Here is a 16,231-nt window from a genome sequence, read left to right as displayed (position 1 = left end):
CAAGACTGTGGAACTCTCTCCCTCATACATTAAGAACTGTGGACTCAGTAGTTGTTTTTAAAAAACAACTCAAAACTCACCTTTTAAAAACTGTTTTTGGTTAAATTTCTGCCTGTTTTATATTGTCTGTTTTACCCTTTTATTATTTGTTATCTTATGTGCATCACTTTGTGATTCTGTCTAGAAAGGTGCTATAGAAATACAATTTTATTTATTTATTTATTTATTTATGTACAATCACAACCAGAGGTTGATCCTGATCAGATGTGTTCTTCCATAGACTTCTACAATATCGGAAGTCTTTATAACCTCATGTATCATCCCCTCTGGGAGGAAAAGACGACTTGATGCTTGTTTAGTCTCCAACAAGTTAACAGGTTGGCAGCTGAATTTTCTATGCAGTTCAGAGTGTTGACCCCAAAACCATTTGGGAAGAGAAGGGGTTGAAGATTTGATTGTTTTATCATGCTCTTAATGAAACGAGGAAGAATAATAACGCCTCAAGATATTCAAAGATTCAAAGCATTTATTGTCATGTGTACCAATAAAAAGCATTTCTCTGTACAATGAAATTCTTTCTCTACTGTCCACACACAGATGCCGGTTAATATGTACAATAGATAGAATACAAATAGTATGAATAAATAAATGGAGACAAAAAAGAAAAATTGAAGTATTGAATAGATTTATGTGCAAAAGAGCTATGAGCTTAATATGCTGGTTGATATGTGAGATGACCTGAAGTGCAAAAATTATTGATACTGTTAAAATAGGTCAGCTGTTCAAGAGTCTGATAGCAGTGGGGAAGAAGGAGTTGCTGAGTCGAGATACAAAATCAAGTCGAGTCTGGATTTCACACCTTCGTTCCGAGGGCAGAAGTGTGAACAGTCCGTATTGGGTGTGTGGGGTCTTTGAGGATGGAGGCAGCTCTCCTCTGGACTCTGCGATGGTAGATGTTCTGCAGAGAGGGCAGCGGGGTCTTGGTGATCTTCACAGCGTTTGTTATCACTCTCTGCAGGCATTTGTGGTCCATAGCAGTAGTGCTGCCATACCATGCAGTGATGCAGCTGGTCAGGGTGCTCTCCACAATCCAGCTGTAGAAACTGCTGAGGATCTTGGCCAACATCCCAAATTTCCCCAGCCTCCTCAGGAAATACAGCTGCTGCTGAGCCTTCTTGACCAGCTGTGTGGTGTTCAGTGTGCAGGTGAGGTCCTCAGAGATGTAGACGGCCATGTACCTAAAGCTGCTCACCCTCTCCACTTCAAGCCCCAGGATGAACAGCAGCTGGTGAGGCCTCTTCTTCTTCCTCATGTCCACAATCATCTATTTTGTCTTATCAGTGTTGAGGGTGAGATTGTTCTCCTCACACCATGACACCAGACCAGCCACCTCTCTCCTGTAAGCAGCTTCGTCCCCTCCAGTGACGCAACCAATCACTGCAGTATCGTCCGCGAACTTTAGTATGGTGTTATCCCTATTGGATGCAACACAGTCGTGGGTGTACAGGGTGTAGAGGATGGGACTGAGGACGCAACCCTGTGGAACGCCAGTGTTAGTACTAATGCTGCCTGCCAGTCATAAAGTCCTGTGGTGGGTGGATAGGGTTGGGTGTAGGCCGAGTGTTGCCAGCTTGTGAGTGAGTTTGTGTGGGATGACAGTGTTGAAGGTGGAGCTGTAATCAACAAAAAGTACCCTGATGTATGAGTCTTTCATTTCCAGATGGGAGAGGGAATAGTGAAGGGCAGCAGCGATGGTGTCTGACGTGGACCTATTGGGCCAGTTGGCATACTGCAGGGGATCCAGAGTGTCTGGGATGTTGCTCTAGATGTAGGCAAGCACCACTCTCTCGAAGCACTTTGTAATGAATGGAGTGAGTGTAACTGGTCTATAGTCATTTAGATATGTGAAGATATGAGTCTAAGGATTTTTTTTTTAACAACAGTCTAAATATTGCTGGACTATCAGGAGATGATGTCATCCCTAGAATCGGATATTGTATTCCAGCTACAGTCCTGAGTCTTCTTTGTCCTTTTTTCTGTTTTCTGATGCTTCAAAGGGGCTGACACCATCTGGCCGAGGCCTGTCTATGCGCAGTTTGCATGTTCTCCCTGTGTCTGCATGGGTTCTGTCCAGGTAGTGTGGCTTCTTCTCACAGTCCAAAGACAAGGAAATGGTAAATGGACTGGTTCTTATATAGCGCTTTTCTACTCTGAGCACTCAAAGCGCTTTACACAACTCGTTCATTCACCCAATCACACCCATTCACACAAGCACTTTTCTAAGTTTGTAGTGCTATCTAACTAACTAACATTCATACTCTGATGGAGTTAGTATATTGCCAAAGGATATTTAGCATGCAGATTGGAGCAGACTAGGAACGAACCACCAACTTCCGGTTAGTAGGTGACCTGCTCTGTAGCTAGTAGCTAGTTAGCAGGATTAGGTTAACTGGTGATTCTAATATGCCTGTAGTTGTGAATGTGAGTACAAATGGTTGTTTGTCTGTGTTACTCCCGCGACAGACTGGTGATCTGTACCCCAACTCCCACATTATGGTAGCTGGGTCAGGTTCCCCCCAGTTGATGAATGGTGTGGATTGAAGCCACGCTGTTGTAATAGATGCATCATGGGATTTTTCATTGTTCTGCTGAAATATGAAAGTCCTTCCTTGAAAAAAGATGTTGACTGAATGGGCGAACGAGTTGCGCAGGTTATCCTGCCTTCTGCACATGTAGTTATAGCACTTAAACTGTCACTTATATTATACCCAGAGGTGGGAAGTAACAAAGTATCAATACTTCGTTACTGTATTTAAGAACTTTCAGGTATCTGTACTTTACTTGAGTACTTATTTTTCTAGCATTTTTTTACTCCCTACATTTTTAAACAAATATTGGTACTTTCTACTTCTTATATTTTGAAAATAAGCCCACACAAACGATGAGTGAGCACAAAAAGAGCAATGTTTTTTTTATTGTCAGGTATTTTCAAATACATTTTATCATCTCAACAAACATCTGTGAACACACAACCTGTTTGTGTGTAGTTTGTCACACAGTGTGTTGCTAGCTAAAGGTTCAGCTGCTTATTTCAGAGGGAGAGAAAAGAAAGAGAGCTAACTTCGCTCAAAGATGGAGAAAAATAAGAAAGACAGAAGAGGAGAGGAAGAAGAGAGGTTAGATTTAAAGGTGAGGACTGCTCAGTGGGATTTGATAAACTGGAAATGTAAAGCTTACATGTAAGTTCACATATAATCTTGATGTTGTGTTCACTCTGATGTAAATTAGCCCCATCTGAGTCTGTGAGTTTAACAGTTACAAAGTCGGCTGCCTTCTTGTTTACATCAGTCTTTAAAAGGAAATTTTAGATCTCAGTGACATTTTCAACTGGATGAACAAATATAATAAAATATTTGTACTACTGGCTTTTACAGCTTATTTGACAGGAGTGAATATTATATATATATATAGAGAGAGTGAGAGATAGAGATAGAGAGATCTTAATGCTGAGAAAAACAAAACTGCCCACATAGACTGTGCTTTATTCACTTTGAATAAACAAACTTGTAAAAGCAACTTTAACAATATTATTTTGGACTTAAATGCACAAAAAGGGCAACTTTAACTGGTTCTGACTCCCAGTTGAAATATTTGTGTGGGTGAAGTCATGTGCAGTGTAAAAAGATTTTTTAGTGCTCCCTCCTGGCAGATCTGTGTATATGCAGAAAGAGAAAAAGTCACATTAAGTCGTTTTCTGTGTACAAACGTCATGTTTGTCAGAAGCAGTAATCCATGAGGATGAACTCCAACAAGTACAAGCTCACCTTTTGAACTGCTCATGTTTTAAGTAAAGCCTTTAGTCAAAACAACACCTCTGAAACGGACTGACAGGACTCAAGTGCAGCCTTTTTTCTAATGTGTGTGCGTGTGGAGTCCTGCCTGTGCCCCTCAACAATAACATTTAACTATTAATCACAATTTTGGTAAATAAAAGGAAGAAGGTGCAAGGCGCAAGAATTGTTAAATTTTGATTATTAAATAATAGATTAATGCAATAGCAAACTGTGCCTTGTTATCAGATAAACAGCAAGTGGAGAGTGATAGATCACATGAGGAGATGGAAGGAGGAAGAGTCGCAAAGAGTGAGTCACATCAGAGACTAGTTTATGTCCCACAGTTTTGTTTTGTTTTTAATCTGTTGCCTTATGGTTCCAAACGCTGTCACCAATCTTTGCATTTTATTACTATCTCATAACACTTGTTTAATCAGCTAACACCTCTCCTATGGACTTTTTAATGGGAACATATTTAGTTTGTCAGATCAGCACAGCCCTGCCCATCAACACTATCAGCAGCAGGAGCAGCAGCAACTCCTCAACAGCGATGCCAAACTACATACAAGATGCAATTATAAAAAACAAAAAATCTTTCCTGACTTAAATTTACCCTCCAACGCTCAGTTTAACTCATTTTGCCCTTTGGATCACTTCCTGTGCTTCTGCTACATGTCGTCCTTAGAAGCCTTGTTCTGACCAGCTGTCTGCACCTTTGCAAAGCGCTCTGCTTCTGCTCTACTATGTCAAAATAGCAACCCTCATACTTTGTGTTTTTTTCCAAAATTAAAATAAAGTTGGAGTTATTTAAATGCAACCTCAGATGGATAGCCACATAACACTCACCAATTAGTTACACTGTGGGAATGTCTTAAAGGCAAAGACCTGGATGGCCTTCAGCTTGCAGGTCCGTCTTTTTTTGGAACCAGCTCCCACATTAGATTCTGGAGATAGCTACCATCTCTACTTTTAAGATTAGGCTTAAAACGTTTCATTTTGATAAATTATAACGTTGAGGCTGGATCTGGTGAGGCTGGATCTGGTGACCCTGAATCTTCCCTTAGATAAGTTAGAACTAGACCCAGCATGCTGTGGATTTTGTACAGTCTTTACCTTACAATACAAAGTACCTTGAGGTGACTGTTGTTGTGATTTTGTGCCATAAAATTATGTCCTGGCACATAAAACCTTACTACTGAAAGAGGATGTACGTTCTATTTTGACACGCCTGTTCATAAATGTCTTTCAGGGCCAAGCCCATCTTTGACGTGATGGCTCATCTAACTTTCCAACCTAAGGAGATAAACACTGAGATATTTGATTGTCTGGGTGCCGATGAAAATTTACCTATGGTTACCTTAACAGCCTGTTTTGAAATGGTAAAAGTAACAAAGAGCAAACAAGGTAGGTACCACATCCAGTAAAGATAAACAATTAAAAGCTGCTGATTGCATCCTGTGAATGCATCATTTCAATTTTGCTTTTCGGGTTTACAGAGGCTGTGAGGTCTGGACTGAACATCACATTCACACTCGCTGTGGATCCGATAAGACAAAAACATCGAGGTTTCTTCAGTCAAACTGATAAGACAGCCAGAAGTCTTACCTCCACCTATGAGATGCTTGATGAAACAGCTTGTTTTAACTTCTCCATCTACATGCATGTATGAAGCTAATAATATTTGCAAATATACTTAATCTGTTTATAATAAGCTTTCCCATTCTGACCTTTGACTTAGCTTTTCTTTACTTTTCCCCATAAAGATGACATTTAATTACTTCAAGAGTTACTCCTAGTAGGCTTTCAAAGGGGTAAAGAGATAAAAGAATAACAGTAATGTTAACCATGATCCTAATCCTTTGTTATCCTGTCCTTTAGCTTTTTTTAAACTCAAACTTTCAGAGATAAACAAATAATTTCTAACTCTATATAACAGATAAACCTTTTGTTGTTGTTTTTGCTTTACAGAAATGTGTGAGTGAATTATTGTCACCTATCAGCATCAAATTTAACTTTTCCCAAGCTGACATTGAGACTGCAGCCACCACCCTGAATGTGGACAGCAAACGGCAGTCCGTTGTTGAGGTATGTATGGTGACAAAACACCATACAATGAAATTAAATGTTAAATGGATCGGTACTTATATAGTGCTTTTCTACTCTACCCTGAACACTGACAGTTGCATTTCAGGGTCAGGGTACTGGGCTGGGGGCGGCATTACCTGGGCTAACGGTACTCTGGGGTCTTGGGTTGCTTAGGGTTAGCATGTGGTTTGTTCAGGTGTTTGCAAAGGCCCAAAGTTCTGTTAGCAACATCATGCATTTGTTTCTGTTCTCGATGCAGTTTCCACTTTACCATCGCATTCTTGTCCTTTGTCCTTCACTTTTGTAAAGATGATGTCCATATCCAGGCTGTAGACTCCGCCAGAGTGATGCTAAAAAAACTACTTTCATACATTTATTACTTCTAGGCTGGACTACTGTAATTTGTTATTATCAGGATGTCCTGAAAACATCCTGAATCACTTTCAGTTGATCTAAAATTATATAAATGAATTTAAAATCCTGCTCCTCACATACAAGGTCTTAAATAATAAACTTATGGGATAGATAAAGCTTTTGGAATGGCCTTCCCGAAGCCCAAACCTCAGCTCTATTGAAACCTTGTGGACTAAGCTTAGGAGCCAGGTGCGTGCCAGGAAAGCAACCAAATGAACTCTAAAAGTTCTGCTAAGAAAAGTGATCCAATATTCAGCCCTAAGTTTCTTGATGGCTGCCAAAAGCATCTGGTTATGTTGCAGCTTGCTAACTAAATATTAGTGGGGTATACATATGTATTTGGGTCGGTATGTATAGTTTTTACCTTGTTTGGATAAATTAAAATTTGTACACCCAATTTGTATTTTTTTAATTAATTAAAGATATGTCAGTGAACTGTGGCTAATTCCACAATAATGCATACCAACAAAGAAAATAAATTCTTAAAAGCCCCAAATTACCATTACATTCATGCCCATAATAAGCATATGCAAACTTATAAGAGGATAACAGGCAACAAAGCCTGTAAGCTACAAAGCTTTTGGCAGCATATTAATTTCTTTACATTTGACGGGACTTTAACATACTTACCAAATTAAAAGTTATCTTAGTTTGTCACATCAACATCATTTGGATCCAATAAGACATCGAAATTGTTCTACTCCAACTTTTTAGAACTTTATATTTTAATACAAACCAATTCTCTCACATCAGATAAACAGATGTATTATTTTTTCACAGGTTCCCTTTAAAAAAGGGTGGAGAAAAAATGACACTTGTATCGCTGAACTGGATGTGGATTTCAGTTTCATGTACGTATATCTGACAATCATAGCATAGAAACTATAAGACTGAAGTCACATGTTTAATGTAAAAGGTTCTTTGTTTCTCTCAGGACTACAAAATTATTAGTGGCAGAAGATACGTACTTCACCGTGTCTATAAAACTGGCCAATCACGGTGATGACTCGTACAACACCACGCTAACGATGCACTATCCTCCAGGCCTCTCCTTCAGTAGAATGACACTTATAGAGGTAACTCAGACTTTAAACTCATCTAATCTGATTAAATGATCTAATTTAATCCCAAAATAGATTTGAATAACAACTGCTATTTAAAGAGTCAAGCCATGGTTTTACACATCACTAAATTTACAGGTTGTGGGGAGCACTGCTGTATGTGCATGAGGGGTGTGCTATATGCATATGTAAAAGTGTGTTCACAAACTGAGCTCTCTTAACTTCTTTCATGTTTCTGCTGGGATTAAGAAAAGCATCTAAATCTATTTGGTGTAAATACTACAAGTTGAAAAATAATATTGTCACATAATATTTCAGTGAACAATTCTTTTCATGAAAATAAGGTTACTACAATTTTGGAGCAACTTAATGGTCAAAAGTATACAAACCTTTGAAGAGTATTAGTTGTTCCCTCAATTGCTGGTGCATGACAGTATTATTATTATTATTATTATTATTATTATTATTATTATTAATAATAATAATAATAATAATAATAATAATAATAATAATAATAATAATAATAATAATAATAGCAAATTTTGTTAAAAAGTTACAAAGTGCTTCATAAAAAGAAATATATAATTTATTAAAAATCCAGAAATAGTGGGAAAAAAACAAGACAAATAACAAATAAAAATAAGGAGAGGAATAAATAGTGGAGCAGATAATTTAAAAAAATTGCGCAAATAGTAATATAAGCACCAAATCTGGCACAATTCCTCAGATTAATACACATTTAAAGTTTACTTGATTAGCCACTTGAAAATCCAAGATGATGGATTTTTTAAGACGGCCACCAAAAAACTCTCAATTGTTTAGTTTTTAGTAATCTTGGTGTCTAAACAGACATTTTCAAACCTCCCAAGTTCATTTTCCCATTATCAAGAGCCTAACAGCAAGACGTATAACCAGATTTATAATATTATTTTGAAAACAATATGCAGTCAGTTATGTCGTGTAGATGTTTGCTATTTAGCAGATCAACAGATTGCTGCAAGAAACAAACACATTTTAATATAAAGCACAATGGTGGAAATGCACCTGCCAAAGCAAGTCAGTGTTCACTGCACATTTTAAGTGCAGTGGCACAGTGTCGATGACATCTGCCCCTGCACTGATGTTTGTATGCATACTCAATATGTCAGTTCCTGGAAGCGTGCAGTTAATTGTAGGGAGTGTGGTCCATGAAACTGCCAAGGCCTTTTTTCCTGTCTGCCCAGTCATCTGGGTTCCCATTGTTTGGATCCTAATTGATTGCTTGTTCACAGATTTTTCCGACCTAGCAGGCAGTACGTTTTACATGCTCCCTGAGGGCTGCAATGGTGGAATAGCATCATAACCCTTCTGTTTCCATGCAAATAACTCTAACCTTATTTACCAGTAACTGAATTTGTCTGGTCCTATATATTAATATGGTGAAGTGGCATAGACGTTCCCAGGGAGGCTGAGGAGTGTGATCTCTCTGTATTGGAGCACACCCTCTTCTTGAGGATGAGAACCCCCACCTAAGTCTGCCAGTCAAGAGGTACCGCCAAAATATCCATGCAACATTGTAGAAGTGTGTCAGTCAAGCCCTACAACATCTATAGCCTTCAGGAACTAGTGGCCTCACCCCCAGAGATAGACAAGAAGATGTGCGAGTGGAATTTAGGAGGTCTTCGAAGTATTCCTTGCACCGCCCGACAGTGTCCTCAGTCGAAATCAGCAGCGCTCCACCCACACTATACATAGTGCAGGTAGAGTACCGCTTTCCCCTCCTGATATGCCTATAGGTTTGCCAGAATCTCTTAGAGGCAGTCCAAAAGTATTTTTTCCGTGGCATCTCCAAACTCCTCCTGAGGTTTTGCTTCAGCCACTACCTGAGCCACGTTCCGCTTGGAACCTATCAATACCTATCAATACCTATCAACTGCCTCCAAAGTCCCATAGGCTAACTAATCCCAATAGGACTCCTTCATCTTGATGGTTCCCTTTACCTCTGGTGTCCACCATCTTGTTCAGGGGTAGAGGTGGTTACCACCACGACAGGGACCAACCACCTTGCGGCCGTACCTCAGTGTAGCACCTTCAACAATGGAGGTGCTAAACATGGTCCATTCAGACTCAATGTCTCCAGTCTCCCTCTGAATGCTGCCGAAGCTCTGCTGGAGGTGGGAGTTGAAGATCTTATGGACCGGGGCCTCTGCCAAGCATTTCCAGTGCACCCTCACTATATGTTTAGGCATCCCAGGTCTGTCCAGCATCATCCACCGCCACCTGACCCAACTCACCACCAGGTGGTGATAAGTTGACACCTCAGCACCTCTCTTCACGCGAGTGTCCAGTACATATGGCCGCATATCCAATGATACGATTACAAAATCAATCATCAACCTGGGGCCTAAAGTGTCCTGGTGCCACGTGCACTTATGGACACCCTTATGTTCAAACATGGTGTTTGTTATGCAGTTTGCACAGAAGTCCAGTAATAGAACACCACTCGGGTTCAGATCTAGCAGGCCATTCCTCCCATTCATGCCCCTCCAGGTCTCACTGTCATTGCCCACATGAGCTTTGAAGTCTCTCAGCAGGACAACAGAGACCCCACCCCGCACAGGGGCTCCAAGAAGGCCAGGTACTCTCAATAGTCTTTCAACGCATAAGCACAGACGATAGTCAGGACATGTTCCCTTACCCGAAGGCTCAGAGAACAAACCCTCTCGTCCACTGGGAAAAACCACAATCTACAGGCAGCAAGCCAAGGGAATACTAAGATATCCACCACAACCTGCCACCTCTCACCAAGGACAGCTCCAGACTTAGGCAAAGTTCAGCCCCTCACCAGGAGAGTGGTTCCAGTTAACTCTTAACCTCACGCACTAACTCAGGCTCCTTCCCCACCACCTTAATGTACTTCAGAGCAAGGCCATTTAATGCTTTCTAATGCTAATGAATGGAAAGTCGGTACTAAATTTAATCGACAACCAGTTTAAATCCACCAGTACTGATTATTGGATATAACGCTTAAGTCAATATTAGGATTCGGCAAACAGCAGCAACTTTAAAGCAATATTGCTGACTTTGGTCTTGGCAGTAGTTGGCTACATCACCCATATGAACAAGACAATTTGAACAAAGAAAGTTAGATTAGAACTAAATGACCTTAAAGTGAATTATTTTGTACATTAATCAAATTGACCTGAGTCTGGGTGCTGAGTTTTGCAAACACTTCGCTCATTGTTGTCCCCATTATTCACACATTTCAGATAATTTTAGAATTCAGACAGCTCGGGGGACTCAATTAACTTGGTAAGGGCACTTTGTACCTCAACAACACTTTGTACAAACCAATGGGTTTGTGGCTTATTTTGGCTGTCTGGTGTTTGGCGGGGGGCTGGTGTATAGCAAATAAAAAAACAGAAAAACCTCTAATTTATGTTTAAGGGAGACATTTGTATGAAACACAGAAGACTTAAGGAACTATTTAGTGAGACTTGGAGTTGTTTGTAGGTGCAAAGAGCTCTTTTTTACAGTCTACAATCTTCAAAATTATAAACTCAGTCTTACAGAATATCAAAAAAACTGTCGTAGTAGCTGAAAAAGTTGTTATTCTAAAGAGTCTCAGCAGAGACTATTCTAAAAGTCTTTTTTTTCTTAAAACAGTCATCAAGATCAACGCCCCACAAATGCTTAGATCTAGAAGGAGTACTTGACAAAACCATATGTGGTGTGAGCCTTCCTCTGTTTCGCAGCAGATCCTCTGTGAGTCACAAAACACCCAGATATCCTCCCAGCAGACAGAACTCAAGTTTCACAAATGGGGAACTGTCACAAGCTTTCTGAAACTTTTTGAGAAATATTTTTCTCTTCGTCTATGAATCAGGCCTAACCTCTTTTTAATTTCTTCCCACAAAAAGGCAACGTTTGAATCTTCTTTCTATGTCATGCATGACTTTGAATGGGATGATACAATCTCCATGACAACTGATGCAAATAGGTACGGAAATACTTAACATACAAACCATATCTTTAAAAAATTTGCTTCTGATATTAAAAGACATTGCTTTCTCATCTACAGTAATAATCAAGACTCTAATAGGACCAGTGCACTGACCAAAAATATCCCAGTACAATATGAAATTAAAATGATATTAACAGTGTAAGTTTCACTATTCACACAAAATATTATGCAATGCTTCTATGTTATTTATTTCTGCAAGTCTGTAGTTGCATAATTGTTCAGCTGCATGCTGCGAACATATTTTCAGGAAGCAAGACAGCACTACCTATCTGAACTTCACAACAGATGACACTGCACCTAAAGAAATGGGTATTACATACAGGGTAAGACATAATTACACTGTCAAAAAACCATTCAACAGAACTGATGAGCAATGATCGAAATGAATACTTTTTCTTTCATTTGCAGTTTGAAAAGGACATTCACTATTTTATAAAAATATATATTTTATTTATTATTTAATATATATTATTGACCACTATCCAGGAGCATGTTCAGTTTGATAAAAAACCAAACTGAACTGAATTTCACATTTTCATTGTTGAATTGTCATGTGTTCTCTTGACAGTAGCAGTTTATAAAGAGATAAAAAATATTACTGAGCAGAAAGAAGGTCATTCAGCTTGTTGTTGGTGCGGCCTTCTGCGCTGGACCGAGTGATCATTTCACTGGATCAATAAAAATACCAACATTTACTTTGGACAGTGGTCCCAAAACAATATCGATAGGTTCAAGTAAATGTTACGCTACACTTACTGACTGTAGCTGGCAGATGGGAGGGTGGTATCAATATTTTGATATTCATACATAAACTAAAACATACAAAAAATGTATGTATTTAAAACGACCATTCTCTCTCTACCGATTTACAGATAGATAACTTTGGTTTTAAGGATTTTCCTGTCAATGTTACCATGTTCTTCCCAACTGAACTGGAGCATAACTTTGAAATGAAAAGCTATGAAGTCTTTGTCAAGGAGGTAACTTTGTGTCTGCCAGAACATTTCTCAGTCATACTGGTGCTGGATATGAAAATATAGAGCCTTAAAGCTTACCATACTCTGTCTCTGTAAGAACAAAACGCAGTGCACAGCCACTACTAACCAGATGTCTGAGGTAAGTACAACGGATTTCACATAAAAAATATTGCTTGTATATTGACTATATGCTTAAACTTTCACAAAATTGTCAAATCATAAGCGTAACCTGTTGTGTTTGTTTCTGTGTTTTTATGCTTGTACTCTACTGGAATCACTCTGCATTATTCACAGTTCAGAATAATGACATCATTTTCTTACAGTGGACCTTGCTGTAGCCTTTCAATTGAGGCTCTCTCTTAAATAAGCCATTTTAGCTAATTTTCTTACTTAAGCTAACTTTTATCATAATCAGAAGGTTCCAGGAACATAATACAAAGCCAAAATTTGTCATAAACCATCGGTCTTAATCTAGCTAGGTATCCGGTGACAGGTAGGATGGTTGGGATTGATGGCTTGCATCTTATTATACCTCTTATATTTTATTTAAAGTCACACAAATCACATAAATCATCCCACATCTAATGCTTAGTTTGAACGCAGTCAGGTAATCTTGACAAAGTTTACATGTCTAAATGCAATGTGTTGCATGCCATTTGATTGGCTGATTAGATATATGTGTTAACAAGTAGTTGAACAGATGTAACTAAAAATGTGGCCAGTGAGTGTATGACAGAAAGTCAGGAAAAGCCTAATAGGTCTCTCTTAAAAAACTAAACCTCTGGTTCCATTACAGGATTGCTCTCCAGAAAATAAGTGCATAACCATGGTCTGCAAAAGTTTCAATTTGGAGAAATATTCAGCCGCTGAGTTTACCCTGTTGGGAAAAACAAATTTCCGAGACCTTGAACAGAAGCCAGCCGTATGTAATAACTAAATATGCAGACAAATTATACTCCACATATACATTTTTATATTAAATATAGAAAATCTTGTTAATCTGATCTTAACTTACAGAATCTTCCTTTTCTCAAAAAATACACTGGAGACAGTGGAAATGTAAAATTTGTAAGTTCTATACATGTTGGCTATAACAAGGAGCGGTTTGTGCTGGAATCTCTTAAACAAAAGGTATGTCTAAGTTTGACCACAACATATTTCTGTCATTGCTTTTTCAGTAAACCTAATTTATTATATTTATGACCCACAGAAAAAAGACGATTTTACGCCGTTCCAGTTTCCAATGAGAAGGGTACCTGCAGTCTTCACTCATTCAAATAATACTACTAGATGGGTCAACATTAAAAAGAGTTGGGTAGCACTTAGATTTCTTTTCTGTTTTCTCTGGCAATAGATTGAAGTTCAGTTTGATTTCATTATCCCTCCAAATAAACTGCTGATTATTTCAACTGGAGTTAGTTTAGGACTCGTGCTCCTGATTGTAATCACGGTCGTGCTGTTTAAGGTGAGACTTAAAGACTTTTATCTTTATGTTAATTTGAGTGTAACTTGATTAAGCATATTGAAATAATGGTTTTACTATCTGGTCTAATGATTCTTTTTTCTTTCGTCTCTCTCAAGTTGGGCTGCTTCAAGAGGAGAAAACTCACATATCACATACAACGAGAACGCATCAAAGCAACTGAAAATGTGGAGGAAACATATAAAAGTACAGTTATTTCTAATATACAAGTACAGTGAAGGAGTAAATTTGAACATCTAGAAAATGCATTTAATTGGTTCCTTAAAATCTCAACAATTTCTAATCTACCTAGCGACAGCTCAATGAGAAACAGTCCCAAAACCATTGAAAGAACCACTGAACTTTGAAAATGAAAATTGTCCATTTCCAAAGTTGATAAAATTCCCCTTCAAGCTCCTACACTAAGCCATGTGATTATGCCATGCGGGGGGGTTTTGTCTTTAAAAAAAACAAAACAAGAGACCAAGCTTGAACCAGTGTACCAAAGTAGATCATCACTGATTATGATTGAAACCCTAGTCCCATTCCAAAACCTTAAACTTTTGTTTTGGAGAATAGAAAATGATATTTCTTTCTAATAAAATGAAGTGTTTTTGATGAACAGAGAAAACCATGTAAGTGACTGCTTATCTTGTACTTAAATTTCAGTTTAAAGGGCTATTTCATTATCATTTGAATGTATATTATTTGTGTCAGATCCTTGTATTGAGTTCCCTTAAAGACAATGGAAATGCCAAAACATTGGACACATTAGTGATGTCAGCTGCATTTATGATATCCTAATTATTAATTATATGATGTCTTTATTTCGATGTGTAGAACATATCGTTTTATGAGTTAAGAGTTGGATGTTTGAATGACAAGGAGAGTATTGCTGAGTAATGTAAAATGTGATGGAGTGGCTCTTTGGTTTCTCCTATGTCGAGATCCAAACACTTGTCGCTCCACTGCACCGAATATACGTATTATGTTGTTTAGCTTATTTTGCTCTTGGGTTGAAACAGTATGTCTGACGGTTCTGCTAGATCTGAGTGCTCCATGAGCCTATGTTTGGACAAATGCTTGGTTTATCCCAGGGACAAAACACCTGCATTTGCTTGATATTGCAAAATAACCTATGCTATAAATGCTGGATGTGTTGGCTAGTTTGTGTAACATACTTATCCGTACAAAAATAAATAAAATTAAACAAAACTAAATCTTTCATTTAACCCTTCTTCCTTTAATTTCTTTAAAGTCTCCAGTTTTTCATGTTTATGGTGAGATTGATTAGATTTCTAGATACTCTCACATTTCACTCTAGAATATCTGTCTGACAGCTAAAGCTTTGTCCAAATTAGGACAATTATCCAAAGCACAGCAGTAACAACAGAATGACTGAAAAAGAAGGAAGGTGTCGCACTGCACAAGTCAAAATCAAAGCTAGGACTCCGGCATTATTGATGACAGAGGTTAACTACTTCGGCAGGTCTCTAAAATTGCACAGTCATGACGATGACTCTTAGTACACCAGCTGCACTATCTACCAGAATGTGCTTCTCTTGGATGACTCCTATCGAGGCAACTCAGACATTAAATTGTAAAGTTATGTCCCAAGATGGATTCATGGCCACTTTAAATAACTGCACAGCTATTATTTTAAGGGTTCAGCAGATGCTTTCGATCATATGAGCTCTAAAATGATGATTTCTGATTTTTTTTAAATGATTTTTTTTTTACATAATGCCTATATAAGAATAATATGTCCTGTGCTTAGTAAATATGTGTAGAATGAACCTAGAACTGAAACAAACTGGATTCATTTAGAAACGAATGAATTGCACTGATATTGTGAAGATTCACTGATGATTTTGAAATGCAAAGCTTGCATCTATGAACAACAGTCTGAGAAAATAATTATATTTGTGGTAATGGAAAATTATAATTCCACCATATGTCCCTTAGTACTTTTAGATGCTTTAAAAAAGTAAAAGATTTAACACTGAGATATTTGTGGTTTACTCAGTGTATATCTGACATATGCAGTATGACAAGCTGCCAGCAGATGATCCCTGTAAAGGACTAGTACAATAGTCTCATGATGTCAGTATGATAAGAAGGACACCTCAATTTCAATTACATTTTGCGTAATAAATTAGGATATTTATATTCCGTTGAATTCCGTTTTCCAAATTTTGCCAGACATAAATGGGACATAAACGTTGTTTTTACTGCCTTTTACTGTATATTTCATTTTAACTCTTAGCTGTTATATGCCTGTTAAGGGGATGAAACTCATTTGTTTTTGAGCCGAAACTCAGCTGTGGAAGAAGATGAACGCATGGAGCGCTGACACCCTGTAGTCTCATACAAATTACACGGATGCTTGCAATAAC

This window comes from Perissodus microlepis, chromosome 6, assembly GCF_051167445.1.
Source record: "Perissodus microlepis isolate ML-2025 ecotype Zambia chromosome 6, ASM5116744v1, whole genome shotgun sequence".
In the NCBI taxonomy this organism is placed as follows: domain Eukaryota; kingdom Metazoa; phylum Chordata; class Actinopteri; order Cichliformes; family Cichlidae; genus Perissodus; species Perissodus microlepis.
This window is presented reverse-complemented; position numbering follows the sequence as displayed.